This window comes from Desmodus rotundus, chromosome 4 (assembly GCF_022682495.2).
Source record: "Desmodus rotundus isolate HL8 chromosome 4, HLdesRot8A.1, whole genome shotgun sequence".
NCBI classification, from domain to species: Eukaryota; Metazoa; Chordata; class Mammalia; order Chiroptera; family Phyllostomidae; genus Desmodus; species Desmodus rotundus.
The window spans coordinates 8,805,728-8,829,052 of record NC_071390.1 but is presented as its reverse complement, the minus strand read 5'-3'; the positions used below and the strand labels follow the sequence as shown (position 1 = coordinate 8,829,052).

The 23,325-nt window shown below is 48.8% G+C and overlaps 1 pseudogene; it reads left to right on the top strand.

Annotated features, from left to right (window-relative positions):
* Positions 1-15,561: 15,561 nt before the first annotated feature.
* LOC112300220 (14-3-3 protein zeta/delta pseudogene) lies at positions 15,562-16,374 on the top strand (annotated as a pseudogene).
* The last annotated feature ends 6,951 nt before the right edge of the window (positions 16,375-23,325 follow it).

Below are 23,325 nucleotides of genomic sequence, written 5' to 3'. Positions count from 1 at the left end.
GCGGGAGCGGAACAGATTCAGGAGTTGCCACTGGGCTTGCAGCGTTTGAGGGGGACTGGGAGCGCTTCCTCTCTGCCCCGCCCCCCACTCCATCGCTCCCTTGTATGGAAAAATAAGGGCGGTGCTTAGCAAGAAAGAAGGGCGATTGCAAGGAGAATGGAAACACAAGAGGAAGGAGGGGGCCGACCACCCTGGGCGACAGACAGTCTCTCCTGCAGGGGCTTGCTGCGCCCTAGGAGAGTCCTGCTCTCCTAGGAGAAGAGCGGGGTGGACTAGGGGACAGTGGGGCGAGAAGCTCCAGTTCTCTCGGGATGAACTGGTGCAGTTTAGCTGAGGAAGGACCGAGGGAGGAAGTGGGGGGAAGTGGGGTGGGGGTCTGAGATACACCACGGTATGTGGGAGAAAGATGAGGGACCCGTCTTTCAGCTCGGGATGCTGCGCAGAGTATAGGCCAGGCTAAGAGAGGAACATAGGAGGTTACAGCAGAGATTTAAAACATAGAGCCCGGAGTTTGCCGCTGACCTTCGCGCCTTCGCCCTCCCTGGGACACACTGAGCCCTTGGCCTGGGCTGCGGCTCCGGCCAAGACAAAGAAAGGGTTCAGAACCACAGACAACTCCCGCAGGCCGAGCTGCGGGCGTGTGTGTGCAGAGAGGGGAGTTCCCACCCGCCTCTGGGGCAGCTGCATTCGGAAAAGGGACCAGCCTGGCTCAAAGAGCTGCCTCAGCCCCTGCTTCCTGAGCTGGAGCTGCCATCTCTGAGGACAGTAGGATGGAGCGGAGGCTGATGAGCCGGAGTCTCTGGGGGTTAGAAGGTGACTTGTGCTCCTGCTGTTGTCTCCCTGCCCCTACTCACCCTCTTCTGCCCTCTTTCTCAGCCACCAGGCCCTGTCTCTTACCTGCCTGGCCCTTCCAGCACAGAACATAAGTTCCTCCACTGGGACCCTCCCTTCCCCTCCTTATATGAGCACCCCCAGGCCTCCTCGCTTCAAAGTAAAAAATACACATACAGCATATTAGTAATTGCAGGATTTCCACTAGGATAACAAAAGTAACAAGCATTGGAGAAGCTTAAAATCTTCAGTAGTATTAAGTGGTCATTGAAATGCAAATTAACCTGGACCAAGGTGGGGTGGGATAGTGACGGAAGCTTTGTAACCTCCCTCCTGTGGAGGAAAAAAGGGGCCATATACTGACCTGACAAGCCCAGGGAAGGCTTGCACGCTGGGCCTTACACACTCAGAGACCTAAAGTAATAATAACACAGGCCGGTCTGAACATAAAAATTCCTAACCAAAAGTGGGGCATGGTGAGCAGTGAGATGCTGCTCCTAGGCCTGCAGCTTCCTTGACAAAGGTCAATCTATAGCTTCAATAAGCCCATCTATTGTCATTTTACATCTAAGATAATATACCTTTAGAATATCAAAGTAATCTCTTTTTCCAGACCCCTCTGGGCCCACACACCACACCAGAGACCCTGACCCCCTCATTGCTATCTCGTTCCCTGAATACCATCTCTAAGTGCTGTAAACATTAATTCTTAACTGTCCTGCATCCTCCAATGTAAAAGAAGTACGTCTCCATTTCACTCTCTATCTAATTCCAGAGATTTCCCTGCTTTGCTTTTTCCTCCCTCACTAATCTACCAATAGATTTCATGTAACCTTCCTGCATCTTCCCCTTTGATTCTAATGTATAAAATAAGCTGCAAAACTGCCATTATCTGGAGCATTTTTCTCAGTCCATTGAGATTCAGCATCCCAGCAATTGTCGTCAGCTTGGCTCAAATAAACTCCTAAAAATTTCCTGCAGGTTCAGATGTTTCTTGCTTGACACTCCTTTGAAACTGTCTCATTCCCCCACATCTCAATTCCTTTTTCCAGAGGGTGGAGCTTCTCTCTGGTAAGCCCTTGTACTTTGTCTTCTGGATGCAGGGATCTCTGCAGGGCCAGAAAGAAATAAAATTAGTCCATGCTCCAAATTCTAGTGATTCACTCATACAGAAGGAAGAGTCAACGCTGGAACAAAAGCAATCAATTTTATGCAACTCTCTTCTATTTTATGTATCTCTTCTAAACCCACACTCCCTGAGTCATAATCAATTTAGCTAAAAGCACCCCAAAACTAGCTTCCAAAGATACAAGAAATACAGCCATGCCACATACCAGGGTTTCTCACCCTCGGCAGTAGACACATTTGGAGCAGGGTAATTCCATATCACGTGGGGCTGTTGTGTGCATTGTAGGATGTTTAGCAGCATCCCCGGCCTCCACCCTCCAGACACTGGTCGCATACAGAGTTGTGACAACCAAAAATGCTTCTAAAAGTTGCCAAATATCCCCTGGGGGTGAGGGTAGGGGACAAAATCACCCCTGGTTGAGAACCAGGGCCTTACACCATCAGCATTCCTAAAGTTCACAAAGTAATCCACCTGCAAGTGCTACCAGCCTTCACAGTCAGCTCTCTTCAGATATCTGAACGCCAGGATTGTTTAGGGAACTTTGCATTTCCCTGACTGTCCTTCCATTGCTTCCTGAAAGAGCCACAGGGCAAATGGAAAAAGATGCTGTTTAAGAAAACCCTAACCCAAGCCCAAGCCGATTGCCAAACAGAGGAGATCACTGCTCCCAAAGCCCGAAGCCCAATTAAGGCTGACGTAGCAGCTCCACCATTACTAAATGTGTTTGCCAAACTCCTTACACCAGAAGAATCCCAGTTGTAGAAAACATAAGAAGTTCATAAAAATACCCATCTCTGGAGGACGTTCAGAAGATCCAATATGTGTGAAGGAGCTGCACGTGGCTGGCACGTGGCAGTGGTGTCTACTTTTGGACAATCTGTGTTCTGCCTTATGTCCCTGCCTGTTGTCAAGAGGGTTTCTGGGTACAGTTCCCAACCGTTCCCCTTGAATGTTTGTCCACAAGGTCGTCTTTGTGGTGAAGAGAATTTGCTGTTTTTCAGTCTCAATGCTTTCCCTCATTTTGTTACTGTTTACCAGGCATGCAAAGGCCAGGGTGAGATATTGTAAAAAGACTCAAGGACCACTGCCGACAAGAACCAACACTATTGTCTGGGAACTTGCACTCCAGCGGGTGAGAAGGGAGTCTACAAAAATCACGGTGATGGATGACCATGATAAATGCTACTGCCACCACCTGCCAGGAAAGGGAGGCATTGATGATCCCTGGGGAATTTACTAATTGCCTTAGTAAATTAGAATTGTGTTTACCCTTATAAATCAGATTTCTTATAATTCACCAGAGTCTTTAAAGAGTTCATAACGTTTTTTACTCAACCAGATCAACACTGCACATGTTTTTTACATGTGCCTCCCTTCCTGCGTTTATGTAAAACATACACAGCGATTTAGAGCCATTATGAATCTCTGTGAATGTTCAGGTGGCAGAAACTGAACGAAAACTGAGTGCTCATTATGTCTTTCTAATCATCAAAATGTTCTACAGCCTGAAGCGCTGTGCCCGGAATCCATGCCCCTCTTTCCCCAGCTGCTGTTCTGCTGTTTTTCGAACCTGTGATGGGTTCGAAGTGACCCGTCCGGCCCTGGGGCGGAGTAACTAGGCAAGATTGCTGCATGGCACAGTCCTTTCTCCTCCTTTCCGATGGCTTAATCTAATTTAGAAATGCATGTCTTTAGTAACGTCCCAAGTGGTCCATGAGCGATGCTGACAATGTGGCCTAACTTTGATGGGATTATCCAGGGCTGAGGGGAGACCCAGGCTGGCTGAGTTGCTGACCCCTCACCTCAACATTCCAGGGCAGCTTTAGTCCCTGACCTTGGCCTTATCGAGGGTCTCTCGCCACAGGCAGCCTCAATACATACATCCCTGGACATCACTTCATTTCTGAAGATCCAGGACCCAGCCAGGTCACCTTCTCTGGTGACATTCTATACAAAATAACAATAATAATAACAACAACAACAACAACTAAGAGACACAAGGCTTGACCAGTCCAGCCAATTCAAGATCTCAGCACATTCTATTTTTTAACTTTTGACCGGACTCTTACCAGTACAAGACATTAACAGCATGGATGGCCTATCTCAGTGTAGTATATTAGAAGCAGAAAATATATACAAATACACACATACATATAAAGACCAAACATGAGCACTTCAAAGCCATTTCTATTACATTCTGTGCCTAAGGCAGGCAATTTGCTTTTCTATTTTTGATTCCAATCCTGCTTCGTTATCAACTAGAAATGGCTTTTACGGATGGAAAAATCATCTTGCATTTGCATCAGGGCATTTAGTGGTGGAGAGCTCTTTGTAGTCACATTGAGACAGGACCCTTGACCTTGCTGAAGCCTTTCATTTGGTTTCCATGATGTAAGCCTCCTGACAAAACACAGCGATGAACCCAAATCGCATCTCCTCCTGTCCCCTCTGAATTATTACCTAGACCCCTCTGCGCTCATTCTGGTGTTGCTATCTCATGAGGTAGGGCCTTTCCCTGTTTATTTTTTAACCAAGTGCAAGGCTGGAATGGCCCTCATGGTATTTTTCCAGTGATTTACACATGCGCGTGCGCACACACAACATTCAGGGATGGCAGTTTGGCAGTTCAAAAGTATAGGCAGGCGTGTTCTCTTAGCAAGTGGTCTCTGTCTCCAGGGAAACAGCCCTGGCTTTCATCTTTGAGGACATCATGAGGCACTGTCTCTGCAAAGGGCAAACAACACAGGATGTATCCTCTTCCCACTGCGGCTCGAAGACCACCTCCCTCAGCATCAGTCCTGGTGCCTACTAAAAAGATGCAGACTGATGGACCACAAGACCTAGCAAATCAGAATCGCTGAGCATGAGACCTGGGAGAATGAAAATACCACCAGCACGGCGGGTCATTCTGAGGCACACTCCAGGGTGAGCCCCGTGTCCTGCAGGTGGCCATGAGGTGGACACTCCGTGGAGCCCTGGCTCCCCGCTTCCCCACCACAGCTGGGATGCTGGCCAGAGGGCACTCAGCAGCTGCCACACTCAGCCTGGCCTCCTGCCACAGGAGCTGACATTGGATGTCAGCCCTCCCTCTCTCCTTAAATACGGGAAGAAAATCGTAGGAGCTTAGTGCTTTCTCTATATTCCATCCATTTCAAGTTGTCTTTAATGACAAAAATAGCACGTGAACACATTCTCATGTTTTATGGACATGAAACAGATAAGCCTAACGTCCCCTTTGACCTCCACCCTCGATCTCAGAGCTTACATGTCCCTTGCTCAGAGGTTGCATGTGCCTTTTCCCTGTGTGTTTACATAGGTATGTCTGAACCCACAGAAAAGAACTACAGTCCAACCTCGGTTCTCGAACGTCTTGGGTCTCAAACAATTTGGTTCTCGAGCAAGGTGTTCACAGAAAAAATGTCTCGGTGTCTAACAAAACTCCGGGTCTCGATTCTCCACCCCACAGCCCTTTCATGCAGACACCTGTGTGATCTGTCACACGTCTCTCAGGTGACAGACAAAGGAGACTCGGTTTTCAAACAAATCCCTTCTAGAACAGTTTTCCAGAGTGAATTAAGTCCGGGAAGCGAGGGCGTTTGCTACGTTTGCTACTATAGACCTTACCGTAATGCAGACGCTGAAGATGTTGATCGAAGAGTGAGAACTTCCAGCTATGAGATGGAAAATTCTAGGGGCCTAACGGACAGCACAGGGATTACAGTTGATAACAGGGTGTTGTACAGTTGAAAGTTGCTAAGAGTGTAGATCTGAAATGTTCTCACCACACACAAAAAATGGTAGTTATGTGATATGATGGAGGTGTTAGCTAGTGCTATGGTGGGAATCGTGTTGTAATATACAAATGTAGCAAATCAACACGTTGTACACCTTGCCCTTGTACAGTATGTCAATTACATATATCTCGAGAAATCTGGAGAAAGAGATGTCAAATGTTATTCTAGGATCTGAGTTAAGAGTGAAGTATATATATTATCAGTGGTGATGTTTTCCACCTAACCAAAACATTCTTACACTGATCAGTAGTAATTCATTTGGTAAAAACTCAGGATTCCAATTTAGAAAAAATAAAATAAACATGTTTCCATATGCCTCCTTGGGGAGAATGTCTCAGGGGTCCCTCAGCAAAGAGAAATTTCCAAGTTACAAGATAGGACCCAGTTCACGCTGCAGGCGACTGACTCTGTTGGCTGAATGAATTGCAAGAGCTCATCACATGTGGCGTGAGTGCTTGTAATGGTCCAGTGAGTGTGGGAGGGAACACGGCTCTTGAACCGAGCAGCATTCTTCATAGATGTCAGGGATGACCGCCACGTCCCCCTGACCTGGTCTTCCCTGCATGTGTCCTTTCCTCCCGGTGAGCACACGTGTCCAGAGCGCCCACGGGCACAGCAAACTGCCACTGTCCTCACAGAGCTCACTGCCAACCAGGGCCTCATGGTGGCTGCTGGGAAGGATGAATTCTCCTGAGGTGGGGAAGGGGGGCCATTGGCTCACCCGGAAGGACCTATATGAAATGTGTGCGTCAGCCAAAGACACTGCTTTCCACCTGGAGAGGGACTCCTATTTTAATGCTTTTAAAATTAGGTGCCCATCGGTGACATCACTTAACCTCATAACTCCATGGCTATTAAAATGTCTACAGCCAAATGCTAAGCTGCCAGACCCCCTTAGTCAGGTGGAGTCTCTAGCTGGGACCCTCACCAGCCAGGGTCTCGTCGGAATAAGCTGGGAGAAGGACGAGAGGACAGCCTGAGAGGTCTCAGGGAACCACTCACATTCAGGCCTGAGAATCAGGACAGCTGGTGCAAATCCCCACACTGACAGCCACTGCCCCAGTCACCAGAGCAAGCAAGCCCCGTCCGACTCAGGACCTCTGTGTCCTCCCCCAGAAAGCAGGCTGGGGGAAACCAGCCACACAATCCCGAAGGTCTCTACAAGCTCTGACGTGCAGGGTGTCCAACCTTTTGGCATCTCTGGGCCACACTGGAAGAAGAGTTGTCTTGGGCCACACATTAAATACACTGTGACTTGTAATCACAAAAACAAACCTCATGATGTTTTAAGTAAATTTACGATTGGGCCACATTCATAGCCATTCTGAGCCATATGCAGCCCACGGGCCTCAGACTGGACACCCCTGCGAGCCCAAGATTGTGATCCTGAGTCAGCTCTACACACCTGGATGACATTAATTGGTGCACACACCTGGATGACATCATCTCTCCACCCGCCTGGGTGCCCCGACTCGTCTCCTTCATAAAAAGCAGTCCCCCTTCTATCTGACGCACCTGGACATCCTTTACAGCCTCCCTGGAGTGCTTCTCTCCAAGGGTCTGGCCCTCTGACAAACACAGGAAATACCTGAGGCCCTTGGACTCGCCCTCCACTAAGGGAAGTACCCCTGAGAGAGAGGAGTTAGAACAGCTGTGCTCTGCAAGGGTCCAGCTCTCAGGCATTAAACATGGTGACGAAAGTCAGCCTGTGTAATTGTTGGCAGGCTTCAGAGTTCAGTTAGTTGAGTTTTGTTCGATTCCTATGATTCACCAGATCCAATCCAAACAATTTCTCATTCTCACCCTTCAGGCGTTTTCCGGCCATGTGAAGGCTGCTGGTTCCATGAGGCTTTTGCATGCAAGATTTTTTACAAAATTGTAGTAGTTCGTTTACTGTTCCCCCAGCTACTTTCTTTTCATACCACAAATTTCAAAAACATAATTAAAGGATGCAGTGGGGTTTCTTTTTTTTAACATCGAGCTCACAAAATTAAACATAGCTAGAGAGCTTCCCGAATATTTCTCTTTTTTTTTTTTAAGATTTTGCTTATTTATTTTTAGAGAGAGGGGAATGGAGGGAGAAAGAGGGGGAGTGAAACATCAATGTGTGGTTGCCTCTAGTGCACCCCCTACTGGGGGCATGGCCTGCAACCCAGGCATGTGCCCTCACTGGGATTCAAACCCGCGGTACTTTGGTTTGCAGGCCTGCACTCAATCCACTGAGCTACACCAGCCAGGGCCCTGAGATATTTCTTATGCAAGTATCTTCATTAACAAAAGAAAAGAAAAGACACAGAACAGAAGGCCATAGGGTATTTTCCTAGGAAATGCCCAGTGGTAAATAAAATGTTTAAGCAGTTGACAATCCTGGGCCTTAAGACCATCTTCCTTTCATTTCTTCATTTTATTTTTTCAATCCTATTTACTGGCCTATCGGAAGTGGGGTTAAATATTTGAGGGGCTTGCTACTCCAGGTTCCGTCCCAGGCTAGCAGCATCAGCCTTACCTGGGAGTTTGTTAGAACCTCGGGCTCCACCCCAGACCTTCTGAATCAGAACGGGCACCTGAGCAAGATCCCAGGGATCTGGTCACACGTTCTGGTTTGGGAAGCGCTGGGCTGCCGGGCGCTCCAAATCACAGCCCTCGGTCAGCACAGCAGCAGACACGGCAGCAGCACTTGAGAAAATGCCTCCATGGAGCTCAGGCCAAAATCTGGCCCTGAAAAGACCTGAAGCTGTTTAGACACACAGCGTGTCCAACCTTTTGGCGTCTCTGGGTCACACTGGAAGAAGAAGAGTTGTCTTGGACCACACATTAAATACACAAATACTAACGAAAACTGATGAACAAAATAAAGGTTTAAGTAAATTTACGATTTTGTGTTGGGCCGCATTCATAGCCATCCTGGGCTGCATGCGGCCCGTGGGCTGTGGGTTGTCCACCCATGGTACCCCACTGTAATCTGGGTCTTTCCAACAGAAGTATCTCACCCCACACCAGGTCCCAGACACCCTATTCAACCAAATCACTCCTTACTCCAGCTCTGCACTGCACAGGTAGGGGTGTGCGTGTGAGTGAGTGTGCGTGTGTGAACTTCAGGTGGGAACTGAGCCTACTCCTCAGTCCGTGATAATCAGCATCTGCCCTCTGAGCAAGGCCCTTCTTCTGTAAATGTTTGTTTTTTCTCCCTTTTGTCCCAGTTTAGGCTCTCGATCTAATAATTTAATACATATCCTTGAAAATACACATATATCCCTGAAACAAAGAAGTGTGGCTTGGAGGAAGGCTTAATTTTCATAAATGTTATTGTGCTATACACCTGTTTCTGGGTAATCATCATTTTTCATTCAACACTACTAAATACTTTTAACGTCTGTCCATTTTGCAACGTCTGTCTCCAGTTCACTGCTTCCACTCGATGCTTCGCCTTCCAGAGCAGACAGGATAGCCCATGAGGAAGGGGACATTTCAAATCGACGTGGGAAGGGTGAATGAGAGAGATAGCATCCTTCCTTCTTAGTACCAGAGTAGCCACATCTGAATCCAGCCTACAGGTGAAGATAAAGGAAGGCGAGAGAAGCAACGTGAAGACAGAGTGCCTCTCGTTCCCGGAGCTGTGTCTCCAGCCCTCTGCATTCATGCGGCCTGGCCACGGATGGGGCTTTCGGCGTCCTCGGCACTGAGAGGGAAGTTCCACACGGCTCCACTGTTGTGCAAAGTAACTAACCTCCTCTCCACCTCCTGCCAAACCTTTGCTAAACCCCTTATCTTTCACCAAGGCAGTTGGCAGGGAGATGGCCAAGCACAGAACTTGAAGGCAAAGGGATTTTTATAGGTGAGGAGGCCAAGGCCAGGCTCAATGATGGGCCAAGGCCACTCACTATTCAGTAGCCTGGGAGGCCATGGCTCCAGCTCTCTGAACCTCACTCCCTGCTTCTTCCTCTGGGAGGGGAGGGGGGTGGGGGGCGGGTTCTTGTGGCACTGAGGACAGAGAGTAACAGACTCCCTCTGGTTTCCCAGACCTTTATCACATGTCTCTTCTCCCTGTTCAAACCCAGCAACCCACACTGGTTGTGCACACAGTAATGAAAACAGAGAAAATCGCTGCATGCGAAGGTCTGCTCGTGCCCAGAGGAAGCCTTTGCCTAGGCTGTGCCCGCCCCAGTGAGGAAAGGCACCCTCAATCACGTGTATTCTTTAAAATCCTGTTTATTTTACAAAACCAAGAAAAAGGGGACGACACTGGCCCCTCCCTCTTCCTAATGCCTCCAGCTCCTGTGGCCTCTGCTACCCCGGGGTCCAGCTCTCACCCGCCTCTGCCTCTAGTGCTTTCTCCTTACCCCAGGTTGTATTTGTTTGGCTAATTGCCCCCGTGAGACCAGCAAAGGATGGTGATTTATCCTTCTCCTGTTCCCCACAGCATTCTGTAGGTGCTGGTTAAGTTCCCCCCAGATGAAGGAGACTCGACAGCTTCCAGAATCACCGAGAGTATACCCAGGAGGCAGGATGAGAGTCCCGGCCAGCCGGGATGAGAGGAGAAAAAAGTTTGCCCTGGAGACAGAGCGAGACAGTATTGTGTCTGCTTTATAAATTCAACCTTTTGCTTTTTTCCTTTGATTCTTTGGAAGCAGAGCATTGATTTTGCAGGAGAAAAAATTGATTTGTACAATGTCTGGTCATTTCTACCTCTTCACTTAAAATGGTCTGTGAGCCGAAGCAGGCAGCACCGGGTAGGAGTGAGACCTGGGGCAGAGAGCAGGCGGGTGTTAGCTTCCCTGAGATGCTGAGAGTGGGCCAGGCCCCAAGGGCAGGAAAGGGCCTGGGCTGGGGGGCTGCTTCCATGCTCAGCCTGCTCCCTCCCCATCATCCCAGGAGTCTTGGGACACGGTATAGCAGCATTAATGCCACACATCCTCTGAATTAGCTCTGGGCAGGTAACTGTGTTTTCTGATGCCAAAGCCTTTGGCCTGCCCTGGTTACTTATTCCTGTGCCCCAGCAAGGTCAGCCGTCTGCAACAGCCCTCCCTAAGCTCAGTCACTCAAATCACACACTCCAACATTCCATGCCTGGGCAGAGTTCTTCGCCAGAAGCCAAGGGCAGGAACAAGGGAAGTGGGAGGATGGGAAATGGACCCACTGCCACCACCACCCTCCCACTCCTGGCTCAAACATAACCGCTCTGCAAGTTCAAGTCTTGTAGATGACAAGAGGTGGGCCTGGGAGAACGACAACTAAGGAGACTTGTTACATTTGGGAATAAGTTTGTAGCAATCAAAACACATGTTCAAGGGGACTGAATGTGCACCCAGAGGTGGTCATCCAGAAGGCTTCGTGGGAGGGGACTGGAGACTTTTCAAAACCACTGCCCATGAAGGTCTGTGGTGGGGGCAGCATGCCAGAGCTAAGGACATGGGCGCAAATGTCCTTCCTGGCTGTGTGATGCCGGGTGAGTCACCTACCTCTCTGAGCCTGCTGCTGCCTCTGTAAAATCAGGTCCTAACAGTCCCTGCCAGGAGTCTGCATGGATCCCTGCACATGGTCAGCGCTCAGTGAATGTCTGCGGCCATGTCAGCCCTCCTCTGGCTTTTCTTGGCACCCCCAACATCCCTTGCCTTGCTTCCACTTCACAGCAGACTTTAGAAGCAGATGACGTTGTTATGCCCATTGTACAGACTTAGAAGCTGAGGCTCAGAGAGATTGGGTGATTTCCCAAAGGCCCTATGGCTGAAGGGGCAGAGCCTGAACGCACACACTGGTCCATCAGCCTCCATGCCCCACTCCTTCTCATGAGCGCACGGGACATGGGGGCTTGGGGTGCTCCTAAGAACACCAAGAAGCTCCAAAGCTTGCAAAGCAGCTCACCCAGCACGAGTAGAGTCACTCACGTAATTCTGTCCTGTAATGAGGAGGGCACCTGCTCTCCTGCTATACATATAGCTTGGGGTTAAGAGTGTGGACTATGGGGCCAGACTGCTGGGTTCAAACCCAGTCTTCACCACCAACGGGATATGTGACTGTGGACCGTGGCCTCTGTTTTCCTATCTCTAAAAAGTAATCTTTCAACCCCCTTTATAAGAACGAATGACTGAAGTGCTGAGACTAACACCTGGCACAGAGTGCGCGCTCGGTAGACATGAGCTGTGACTGTCCACATTTTACAGGTGGTGGCGCCGAGTGCTAGATGGGCAGAGACTAGAGCTCTGTTTCTCAGGTTCCTCCCACCCTCCCTGAAGAGCCCAGCCCATCTGCTGGACCCCAGACCCAGCAGCTTACGCATCTCAGCCCCTGGGGCAGCTGCCTGCTGAAATGATCAGCCCCCTCTGTCTAACCCATTCCATGCATGATTCCTCCAACCACCGTGGGATTCTTTCCAAAACATTAAAGAGATGTATTTTTTTATTTATTGACGCTTTGTCACTTTTTAGCACACAGGCACGAATTTAAGTCTCCAGGGTGAAGAGAGATATAATTATGACAGAAATTAAATCAGTATTTAAAAGCTAATTTTGCCTTCAGCAACAAAAGTCAAAATGAAATAAGCAGGTAGAGAGTGCATTCGGATTCAAGATTATAATGGGAAATGCTTTCAAGTTCAAGTGCAAACACTGTCTGGAAACATAATACGTTTTCCTTTTCTATGGTTAAATAAAAATCTAATTAAGTCACAGAATTGGCCACGGAGAACTCCCATGAAGGCAGATGTGATTTAATAGGCAGGGCAATGCCGTCCATACGCGCTGTTGCTAGGGTTTACACAAAACCAGCAGTGAGCACCTTCGACAAATTTTAGAACGATTGCCAAACTATGCAAAAGTGCCCACACCTCCTAAGCAATTATAAAGCGTCAGTAATACAAACTCACATGTTCAAATGAGGGCAGGTCTCCAGTCTTTTCTTCCCGCTCAAAGCTAAGGGCTTGGAGCACAAGGGTGGAATCTGATTTCTAGTTCTCAAGGGTCCCAGGTCTGGGTAGAGCATCTTTTCCCCAGGTGAGTGGCAAGTCTTTTGGAAGAGGTATGAGGGGCTTTATCGGGCTGCAAGCCCACTCTTTACTCACAGTCAGGGGTAGTTATTGAGAAAATGAACACATAGTTGGACAATGTTAGTGATGGTGAGGACAATGATGATGATGGGCAGTAGAGGGTGTGAGTTTAACACGGCAACTGTTTCATTATCTCACTTATTTACTTAAGATTCAGCCAGACTTGGAGCCCTTCTGGAAGAGAGACATGGGCAAACTAATGTGTATGTGACAAGGAGACCTGCAAACTGATAAAGGGCTGAGTTGAAGGTGCTGAGGCCGTTGAGATGAAAGAAACAGAAGAATAGCGTGACCAAGACTTAGGAACTCAGAAAGGAGAGACTGAGGGGCCCAAGAAAATACATTCATAACATGATCTTGAATGTGAAGTTTCTTACAAATACATTTTAAATTAACCTATTATTATTCAAAAGAAGAATATAGCAAGCAGAATTCTTTCTATTCAAGAATATACTGTGCCTAGATCTTTCTTGAATATATTTGTGAGTGGGTTAGTGATATTCAATGAATACATCATTTCAGGCTATAGTCTTATGAATGTTCTTATAAATATATTCATGTTTCCCCATCTTTCCTCCTCTCCTCTGGGACTCCCCTCTCTCTCACCCTCCCCACAGGAGTCTCTGGCTTTGGCAACAGGGAGTGAGACCAAAGATAAACAGAATATTCCCTGAAATACTTCTTTGAAGACAAAGGGAAAATCATTAAGTTAAAACTACCTACTTATATCTTGTTATTTTCCCTTGGTTGTCAAAGTGGTGAGTTGGCAATGGCCGTTGAGCAAATTGGCCTGTGAATTAGCCTGGTGGCAGGTTTGGGGGAAAGGTGGGGCACTGTGAGGTCTTAGCTGGCTGCACGTCCAGTGAGAACTTACTGGGCTAGCTGTATCAAGGACATTAGAGATAAGGCAGTACATTGGCTATTGAAAAAGCTCCACAGATATACACGGCCCTATTAATAACCACCACCCTTCCTGTGACCACAGGTTGATTGAGTCAGAGGCCCGTAAGAATTCTTCCTGAAGCTTTTTCAAATTGAAATGGAGACAGGGAATGAACCGCCTCTAAGAGGTAAAGCAGGAATAGGGAAGATGTGTGCTTTTCCAAAATTTTACCACCCGGTTAAAACAACCCACCTTCCCCATAAGTAAAGTCCATTAATCTCCTAGATAAACAAATAGAATTTGTGCTTCAAAAACCATTTCCTCAGGGTCCACAAATTTCTATCTCCTTGGCTGTTTTGAACTCTTGGCTCAGCTTTCTGGAATTGACTTCGAAGTGTGTAGGTATGGATGTTACCTGGCCTAAAGCATCTCTCGAGTGCCAACTATCTGAAAAGGGAAACCCAAACATCTCCCCAGGGAATCATCAAAGGGCCCAAAGGTACAGAGCACCTGGAACTAAGTACAGAGCACCCAGAACTAAGTGCAGAGCACCTGGAACTAAGTACAGAGCACCCAGAACTAAATAGCTCACCCAGTGTCATTTAAACAAATATTTTCATACATTTAGAAGATAAAAATGAAAGAGATTAAAACAACAGAAAATATTAGCTCTTGAAGGTTTGTTTAAAATCATCCTCTAATTTTCCCCACCTGTGCTCCCTATTTGAATTTGTTTTTGAATTAAAAAAAAAAAAAAACCTGTTTCTTTCTGACTCTCCCACTCAGCTCCCACCACACTCACACTTCTGTGACCAGCTGTACGTGGGCTTTTCCCACACCACGCAATTCAGCGGGCTGCCCTACAATTTAACTCAGTTCTGACTCTCTCTACCCAGAGTGGGCCTCAGATCCCACAGGTCAGGGGCTCTGTCCCACAGAACTGCCCCTCACACTTCAGACGCCAAGCCCAAGTCCTGGTTCTCACTGGCGCTTCAGACCAACCTGCTCTGTAAGCCAGAGGATCAGCGGGCTCCTTCCTCAAGTTCGATGGTTTGCTAGAGCGGTCGCGAAGCCAGGTGGAGATGATGGCTGGACTAATTAATAGGTCAGATGGGAGCTGCGCTTTCCTGTGCAGGCAGCAAGCAAAGCCTCCTGATGCCCCCTAAAGCTTGGAGACCCTCTACGATATTGTGGAAAGACACCCTGAGCTAAAGAGCCCGGGGAGCTGAGGCTACATCCACCCCTGAGTCACTGCCCTTCTCTGGGACCTACTTTCCCCATAAGATTGATAGAAGGCAGCTAGTGCAGTGAAGGCTCGTGGCAAGCACGCCACGAGTATTAGCTATGCTGATGACAATGATTATGTTAAGTGGGGTACTTGGACTAATCATGCATCTCCAAGGCCCCTTCTTGCCTTGCAGCTGAACAGGTGAAACATCTGGTTTTAACACCATGCTGTAATAATAATCATAGTCACGGCTTACTAAGCACCTATGTGCCAGGCGCTAGAGTCACCTCATTTAACTCACTTCTCGTAGTCACCTTGCCAGGGAGGTAATGTTAGCCTCTATTTGGAAGACAACAAAACTGAGGCCCAGAGAGGCAAAGTAACTTGCCAGGGGTACACAGTTAATAAATGGCAAAGCTTAGATTGGAACCCAAATATTTTTATTATACTACTGAAGACACCTCTGTAAAAGGGGAGAAGCCCTGGCAAAACAGGGTGGCATTGGCCATGAAACAGAACAGAATAGAACAGAACAGAGAGCCCAGAAATAGGCCCAAGCATTGACAGTCACTGATTTCCGACAAGGATGCCAAGAATACACAACGGGGAAAAGAGAGTCTCTTCAATAAAAGATGTTGGGAGAGTTTCAGCCTCGCCGCTGCCACCACCGCCCAGAGACTACGGGGCCCCTATGGTCCACCACCACCCACTCCAGACACAGAACGTCCAGTCATGGATAGAAATGAGCTGGTGCAGGAGGCCAAGCTGGCCGAGCAGGCTGAGCGAGGTGGTGGTGCGGCAGCCTGCATGACGTCTATAACTGAGCAAGGAGCCAAATTATCCAATGAGGAATCTTCTCTCAGTTGCTTATAAAAATGTTGTAGGAGCCTGTAGGTCATCTTGGAGGGTCATCTCCAGTGTTGAGCAAAGGACAGAAGGTGCTGAGAAAAAAAGCAGATGGCTCGAGAACACAGAGAGAAGATTGAGACGGAGCTGAGAGGTGAACTGCAATGATGTCCTGTTGCCCTTGGAGAGACGTGCTTGATCCCCGGCGCTTCGCAAGCCTAGAGCACGGTCTTCTATTTGAAAACGAAAGGGGACGACTACCGTTACATGGCTGAGGTTGCTGCTGGGGGTGACAGGAAAGGGGTAGTGGATCGGTCACAACAAGCATACCGAGAAGCTTCTGAAATCAGCAAAAAGGAAATGCAGCCGACGCAACCTATCAGGTTGGTCCTGGCTCTTAAGTTCTCTGTGTTTTATTAGGAGATGCTGAACTCCCCAGAGAAAGCCTGGTCTCTTGCAACGACAGCTTTTGATGAGGCCCTTGCTGAACTGGATGCATTAAGTGGAGAGTCATATGAAGACAGCACGCTAAGAATGCGACCACTGAGAGACAACTTGTCGTTGGGGACGCCGGGTACCCAAGCAGACGGCGCTGGAGCAGGAGCAGGAGGCGAAAACTGACCAGCCTTCAAACCTCTGTCTGCCTCATTTTAAAATTCGCACAGTAGACCATTCGTCCTACACGCTGTCCCACAAATAGTTTTTTGTTGATGATTTATGACAGGTTTATGTTACTTCTATTTGAATTTCTCTATTTCCCACATGGTTTTTCTGTTCATTAACAGGGGGAGAGAGCCAGTTACTATTTAGGGAGTTACGTGTTCCCCTTGAGGGGCCATCATGGGGATGTGGGACTTTTATATAAGTTCTAAGTGTTTGGCGTAGTACTTTTGGTACATCTTGGCTTCACAAGAACCAGCGCTGAAACTGCTTCGTGTCCAAGCAAAGAACAGTGCCCACATATTGGCTTGCGCTGGTGGGGGATAAGAGGGACAAGTGGTTCCAGTCACAGGTATAGTCGCTGTGGGCCCTGAAGCTCTGGAGCACCTGGAGGGCTGCCGCAGACCTGGCCGTCCCGTGGGACACACCTGTGCCCATGGAATACCCAGTCTCGGTGCGCACACCTCTGACCGCAGCTGCGGAAGGGCTCCTTTAGTTGTGAGCCAACTGACTCCGGACCGGAGCGGAAACGGTTCACACTCCATTATGTATAAAGTCGCCTGCTATTTGCTTTTATTGTTTTTGCTCCACTCATTTTATTTGTATTTAAATGTTTCAGGCAACCAAAGGCAACCAAGTGTACAAGTAAAGGTGCAGGAAAATGAAGTGCTTGGTATTCATTACTTTATGTATATCAAGCACAGCTGTAAGACAAACAAAAACCCAGGTATTTAACTCTTTTTAGGTTTTTTTTTTTACTTTAGTGATTTTTTTAAAAGATTTTATTTATTTATTTTTTAGAGAGAGGGGAAGGCAGGGAGAAAGAGAGGGAGAGAAACATCAATATGTGGTTGCCTCTCAGCCCCCCACTGGGAACCTGGCTCACAACCCAGGCATGTGCCCTGACTGGGAATCGAACTGGCAACCCTTTGGTTCACAGGCTGGCGCTCAATCCACTGCACTACACCAGCCAGGATGATGGGGTTTTTTTTGATACTTACCCAACATGAATGTGCTGTAAAGAGAGTTGCCAGGGACAGAACCGGAGGTGACGGCTGGCTTTGTAAATGTCTTATGAAGTTTTCGTGAACAATCTAAGCACAATGGTTAAGAACACATGTATTAAGTCCATGGAAGTGGAATAAAAGTTTTATGAATGGAAAAAATAAACAAATAAATGCTGTTGGGCAAACTAGATCTCCACATGCAGCAGAATGGAATTGGGCCCTTGCCTCCCCCACCCCGTAAACAAAATCCAACTCAAGATCAGTTAAAGACTTAAATTAAAGATCTGAAATGGTAAGCCACGTGAGGTGACGGGGGTGTTAATTAGCTTGATTGTGGTGATTATTTCACAATGTACACGTATCTCGATGTATGTGTATCAACACACATATACAAAAGCATCAATTCACACACCTTAAACATAGAGAATTTTTTATGTGTCCGTTATACCTCAGTAAAGCTGGGAAAAAGGGGAGACAGAAAGAAGCCCTATACGTAAGGTGCCACATAACTCAGAGTGCGAAGCCAGGTGTTTAATTGTTTGACTGATCTCCGGGTTGGCCCAGATGAGTTTCTCGGGACCCAGGGCTTCCGGTAATAAAACCGGAGGGTCCTGGGCCAACCCAGGGTCGGTCGCTCTGCTACTGGGAGTGGAAGGGAGCATGACTACCTGCTCAGTTCGCAGTGCTTTCGGACTCTCTATGGGGTTTCTTCTCTGATCAATGGATCGTTTTAAAGTGGGCTGATTTCCAAACACTTGGAGATTTTTTAGGTATCTTGCTTTTTTACTTTAAGTATAATTCCATCTTGATGAGGGAGCATTCTTTACAGGATTTTAACCTTTGAAATTAATTGTTGAGACTTGTTTCACGATCCAGCCTATGCGCTGCTCCGGGGGATGTTCCACTTGCCGAAGCGGGGGGCGGGGCGCGGGCGGTGGAGACGTCCGTCTGCTCCGCTGCTGGTGGAGGGATCTGTAGACGGCAGCTGGGTTGGCCTGGGTGGCAGTTTTGTTCAGAACGTCCATATCCTTCACCAGCTCCTGAGAGAGGAGTAACCGAACCTCCTACCACGGCAGCGGACTCGTCTGCCTCTCCCTTTCGTTCTGCCAGGTTTGCTTCCCACGTGTTGCAGCTCGGCTGTCGGGCGCATACACATTTAGGATTGTCGTGTCTTCTGATGAATCGGACTTTTTCATCATTATAAAAGGTCCCTCTTTGTGTCTGGCAGTGTTCTTCATCTTGAGGTCTAGCTTAAATAATTCATAAGCTCCCTTCTGCCTCTAAGAAAGAAAAAGACAAGACACTGTGTAGGTCCCTGCAGGAGCCCCGGTCATTTTAAAGTCAAAGAGGTTCTGGGTTGGTCCCCCACCCCCCGCAACTCCCTTCTCTCAAAGCACAGCTGATCTCAACACTCAGAGTGCCCATGTACGGACCACGACATGGTCTGTTTGGTTCAAACCTTCCCCAATGTGACTCCTACTCGGCTGCAGGGGAAGCAGCTGTTCCTGACAGCTGGACTGGGAAGGGCCTCAGTCTTGGGAAAAACAGGTCTAACATATCAGCTCTCTTAGACCCAAGGCACTGGGCTTTTCAAGGCAGATGCTAATGCTGCCCTTTGGAAGCCTCAAGAACACAGGTGACCTTCTTGGGTAACAGCCTCCTTCCCATTATCTGTCATTTCGTCTGCACAGGGGGCCCGAGTGGATAGGACAGGGCTTTGGGGTCCTGTGGAGTCAGGTTGACAATTTATTCAAGCTCATTATGGAGCCAGAACCTACAGCAGGCCGTGCGGATCTGAAGAGTATACAGAGGAGAATCAATGGCATGTGTGTGGTTTCTAGTTTGGACGACGGGGGGATGGTGTTCACAAGGGCTGGAACCAGGCTGCTGGCTGCTACCGCCTTATTTCACTAGTGTGCCCCCCATGTTCAGCACATGAGAAGCACCTAGCAGATGCTTAGTATGTTTTTTTGGCTGATTCAATAAATAAGTGAATGAGGCTGAAGTCATAATGTGCTCTCAGAGAAAGTCAAAAAATAAATCAGGGGTCCAATCCTCTCTTCCTCCAGGGACCCAATGAGCAGGGGTTCATTTCCAGGCAACAGTAACTTTACCAGCTGGTTCAAGCAGAAATGAATTTACCTCCAGGAATTAGGTGCTTACAGAGTCATCGGAACGGATGGAGGAATAAATGATGTCTAGGCTGAGAAGAAGTTCAAGTTTAAAAAAAAACCAGACTGGTCCACCGAGGCACGGAGATCACTCCTGCTGTGATCAGGGAGCTGCGGTGCAGGAAGAAGCAGGTGTGGGCCTAAGCCAGGTCTACTGCTCTGGGGGTCAGGGGTCAAGACACCACCGCTGGAACCTGCTGCAGCAGAAACGGGCGCCGTGACTGTCCCACCTATCAGTTCTGAATTCACGTCCCAGCAAGCACATCCGATGGCGAGTCTGAGTCACTTCTGGAGCCACACCTGCAAGGAGTGTGGGACACGCAGAGCGCAGAGCGTGGCTTCCCAGCCTCTGCCACAGAGGGAGTGAGCCCAGAGGGAGGTGAATGAAGCTGAGTGCGCCAAGCCGGTCACCTAGGTATGGTTGGTGTAACACGCCAGGGTGGCTGGAGGCTGGGGTTTCAAATGCTAACGCTTCAAGACTGTCATGCCAGCAGCATAAGACACTGCCTCTCTAGGAGCACGGGAGTCCCAGTGTGAACAAAAACTGGAGAGGCTGGGCAGGGCCTGAGGTGATGTGGGGAGGAGGAGAAGCCTGTAAGGGAAGCAGGAATAGTAATTGTGGGTGTGAGCTCTGACCACTGTGGCTCAGTTGGTTAGAGACTCCTCCCATGACCCTAAAGGCTGAGGGTTCGATTCCCAGTCAGGGCACATGCCCCGGTTGCGTGGCAAGCATGAGAAGCAACCAGTGGATGTTTCTCTTTCTCTCTCTCTCTCTCTCTCTCTCTCGCTCTCTCGTCAGTGAATATGTCCTCGGATGAGGATTAAAAAGAAAAAGAACGGGTGTGAGAAAGGTGAGCATGGTCAGCGACCTCAAGAGGAGGTGAGGCTGGTGGTAGACCCCTGGACTGGACCAGAGGACGCCCCTTGAAACTAGACAGGGGAGCCGCAGGGGAGAGCCGGGAGGGAATGGACAGAGGCCACCATTTGGCGGGATGCAGCGCAGTAGGAGGTGCACACCCACTCCGCCCACATGGAGACAGGTGCAGGCACATGGAATGGGGGCAGTGACACCCGACCTCCCCCAAGAGGAGCACAGCAAAGTGGTCTATCCATCCAGGGGGGTCACAGAAGGAGCAATGAAGCATGTGAGTTCTCCACGTCCACACACCTACGCAGGACCCCAGAACAACACGCTGGGTGAGAGAAGCGAGAAGACAGAGGGCATGGATAGAACAATACCATTTAGGTCTTTTATTTAAAAAGTACACACACAGGGAAAGTACTGATCCTGCTCGTGGACACAAAGTGTGCACTCCCTGTGGCGTGGAAGGGCCCCCAGCAGCCCCGCTCCAGGCTGGGGGCACAGAGGAGTGACGTGGGATGGGCCAGGCACAGGTGTTCAGGACTTTAGTGCCACAGTTCATGTTTACTATTTGAAAATAAAAAAGGACAGATGTTAACAAGCCATTAATTTAAGTGGTGACAACATGGGTGTTGGTTATACTGTTGGTGTTTTTGTACTTTTCTGTGCAATTTAAGTTCTCATAATTTTTGTTTTAGAAAAGGAGGTGGGTGATTTTGAAGTAGTTTTGAAATCAGAAAAGCCAGTGTTCAGCCTGCCTGTCACTCACTAGCACACCCCATAAGCAGCGACAGGGGTTGAGTCTTTATGGGCGCTTTATTCAGATGGCCGGGGACCTGAGAAGACTGGTTTATGTGCCCTAACAGACTGTCTTACATTCCATTTTAAACCAACTCTTTTTATAAGGAGAAGAGCAGAGTAGGTAAGGGGTTTGGAATTCAGGGAAAAAGTTAATCAGATAAAAGCTGCAGCATTCTTTCATCTGTGCCCCAGGGGTGGTCTTTATCTGTGTCCTGGGCTGGGGACATCTCACCCCTGAGCACAGTGGCTCAGATATCATCTTGAATTGCTTGCAGTCCTCCTGGGGCACAAAGGTGGAACTGCCTGTGGTCTCCTGGAGTCAGGGTGGGTCATACCTTCAGTTCCTGGAACAATAGCTTTTTACATGCATGGATTACTAAGCTTATTAGCTATTACCTGAAACTCAAATTTTCCCAGTGGGAGTGCCCCATTGGTTTTGCACATTTAGTTCAAGTCCAGGAACATTCGTTTCTCTCTGACATGCTGGGTAGGATGATTGCTGTCCAGGGCACCTGCTGACCCTGACTCTCCTGAGGGTTAGGCAAATTGAGGCTTCAGGCAGCCCATTTCCAAATATGGAGGTACAATTTAAAATCATCACAGCTTCTGTTCCTGGTGGGTGTCTCTCCCCACCCCCCACCGTGTGGGGGAAGGGGAGGAACAGGTGGGCGGGCGCGGCAGCCTGGGGGGAGGTGGGCTGGCAGGAGCCAGGGACAGTTTAGGACCCTTGGTCCACTCCAGCCCCTCCCCTAGACTATCCCCCTCCCCCTGCAGAGTCAGACAAACTGAGGCAGGGAATCGGGGAGTCCACAATGCAGACAAGGCCTCGGCCCCCCGGGGTGCTCCCCACCTCAAGTTGGTCACTTACCTCTCCTCCACTTCAGTAACCTCTGCTGTCCTCTCCAGGGCAGAGATGGGGCGAGAGCCCCGCAAGCTGGTACTCCCATATGCTCCAGGCGCTGAGACAGGCACTTAATTATACCGCATGACTCACGCTCTCATCTCTCAATTTAAGGTTCTTTGGTTACAAGCAAGAGACACTAAGTCTGGAGGATGGAAGCAAGGAGACTGCTTAGCTCACAGAAGCGACAACAAGACTAGAGACGTGGGATCCGAAGAGGAACCCAGGAGCGTTCTCTCCAGAGTCTGGTCAGAGCTCAGCTGCCAGAACGAGGCGCACCTGTCGTTCCAAGCGTGTCCCCACCTGGATTCGCTTTGATTGGTTCAGTTTCGTCACCTGATCACTCAAGCCAGGGAGGGCAGGACACCTTGACTTATGTCCCTCTGATGTGAATGGTAAGTCCCCAAAAGGAAATCAAGGAGCTGCTACCCAAGGAGGGGGAGATGTTGAGCAGCCAATGAATGAACAGCCAACATCCTATAAAAATGTTATAACACACCCATTTTACAGATGAGGCAACTGAGGCCCAGAGAGGTCCAATCATTATCCCAGGGCCTCACCCTGAGGGCAGAGCTGGGATGCCACCTCCACTCCACGGGCTCCAAAGCCCACATACTTCCCACACACGAGCGCCATGTCTCCGGAAAGCAGAGGCAAGGCACTGCCTGAACATTCCCTCTGAAGATTAGTCGTCTGAAAGCTATGGCTTCTCAAACTCTCCATGTGTTCTCACTGCTGATGGAAATTAAGGCCGTGACCAAGTGCAGCACTTGTTGCCATGATATGGGACGCCGCTGGAACGACTGTCTTGTTACAGCCGCCCCCCAGACGAAATTTCACACGCCATCTGGCTGGAGAACGTGCCTGCGAAGGACACAGGAAGATGCCCTTGGAGAGGCTAATTAAATAATAAATTGCAGACCCAATCCCGAGAGCACTGGTTCGTGGAGAAATGGCCCCGGAAGCTGTTAAGGACCCTGAGCCCGAGGCAGCGGGCCTGGGTTGTGTCTGTGCTGTTAGGGCGGGGGAGAGGCACAGTTGCCCAGGCGGGGAGCCAGCGGGGATTGGGCTCAAAATGGGAAGCTTTCCAAATCAATGAAATGAGCTTGTTTGTTTCTCTCTGAATCAATGAAATGAGCTTGTGTGTTTCTCTCCAGAAGAGCCCAGTTG